Source organism: Arachis hypogaea, chromosome 12 (assembly GCF_003086295.3).
Source record: "Arachis hypogaea cultivar Tifrunner chromosome 12, arahy.Tifrunner.gnm2.J5K5, whole genome shotgun sequence".
Classification (NCBI taxonomy): Eukaryota; Viridiplantae; Streptophyta; class Magnoliopsida; order Fabales; family Fabaceae; genus Arachis; species Arachis hypogaea.
In genome coordinates this window covers 3,957,844-3,959,383 of record NC_092047.1, presented here as the reverse complement: position 1 = coordinate 3,959,383, position 1,540 = coordinate 3,957,844, and the positions used below count along the sequence as shown (strand labels likewise).

General features: G+C 33.5%; 1 long non-coding RNA gene across 1 annotated transcript; it reads right to left on the bottom strand.

The window, feature by feature from the left end:
* Positions 1-813: 813 nt before the first annotated feature.
* Positions 814-1,290, bottom strand: LOC112729108 (uncharacterized). Its single transcript, XR_003166366.2, has 3 exons — positions 1,249-1,290; positions 1,051-1,165; positions 814-918 (listed from the first exon to the last, which is right to left on the bottom strand). It is a non-coding gene; the product is annotated as an uncharacterized lncRNA (long non-coding RNA).
* Positions 1,291-1,540: the final 250 nt, after the last annotated feature.

The following is a 1,540-nucleotide window of genomic DNA, read 5'->3' as shown; positions in this document are numbered from 1 at the left end:
TTGTTTAAAGCATTTTAACCGCTGACAATGCATGAAAATACTTAATGAATTATATTCCCTTTTGGAAGAGGATGATTCTTCACTTTCATTTTTGTATTCCAGTAAAGTGTATATGCCAAGATATTAGTTCTTGTATACACCTATGAAAACATTTTAGGCTAATTAATAGTTGATGCATTATTTTCAGTTTTAAATATTAGCAGCGTTGTTAATCAATATTCTTGAGTTGATACAACCAAATTGAATTTGGTTTCCTTAGGTTATATGGCATATTCCACCAAGCTAGAAACCAAGATTTCTCCTTTTGTGTGCATTTGGAAACATTAAGCACCTTAATATGATTTGCTTAGGCTTCTAATCTTGTGAGAATCCTATATATTTATGGTTCATAAGCAATATACTCAATTATATTTGACTTCAATCTAAGAATAGTGGAAGGGAATGGACCTGACAAAGGCAAACATAATATAGTCACACTATGATAATAGTTAATAGCAGTAAAATATTGAAGAAAATGCAGAAAAACAGAACACCAAAGTTTAATGTGGGAAAAAACCTCTCAATGTGAGAGATCAAAAAAACCCACAGGAAGGTATATAGGTACTATTATCCAAATCAAAGCTACAAAGATGTCTCAAAACTTAGAAGTACTAATAAGCATACATATACAACTCTTGTACAAGGACACATACACATCAACAAAATGAAATCAATGATGCTTGTTTACAGACTTTCTGGCAGTTCGACTTGAGAGCTCAGATCACAACCACACCTCGAAATTGAAGTACTATGAGTGAAGAATCTCCACTTAGACAAGAAAAGATTTGACCATTCGATCGTTCACTTGATGAGGTTAATACACTAATGGGAATTTAGAGAGGAACCCAAAAAGTGTTTGCTCACATAAAGGAAAATGATCTGCATAATAAATACAAAAGGATGAGATCAAGTTTGTTGCCTTCCTTTTTAGCTTCAAAAACAGAATTGAAAGGGAAAAATTCAGCTTGAGAAATAACAATACTGCAATAGAATTTTTACAAACGTACTTACATGCTCACCAAGTTGAATTGCTGCCTAATGCACACTTTAATGGTGGAATCCATAAAGAAAGCAGATCCTTAGGTTGACCCTAGTAGTTACCCATCTCTTCATGCCCCTGGAAAATCTGAGTAGGTATCCATAAGAAATGTTACTAAATAGAGCAATCTCAAGTATCACTACCTATAGATCCATTAAGTTTATAGTTACCTTCATACAGAGTTTAGCAGCAACTCTTCTTCTTGCAGTGTTTCTCAGGCAACAGCAGTCTTGAATTGAAGTAGTAACAGAGAGGAAGGCAGTTTCTCTCCCAGCATATTTCTCCAACCTGAAGTAAAAATGGCGAGGAATAAAGTACCAACTTGAAGCTAAAATAGAAATCAAGTCTTATTCCTAACATATTAGTCCACTTAACCACCCAGAATGAACTCTTAATTCATGGTAATTACTAATTAATATCTTCTGTTCTGCTCTAAATGCAATTTTATAGAAAATATGTGTT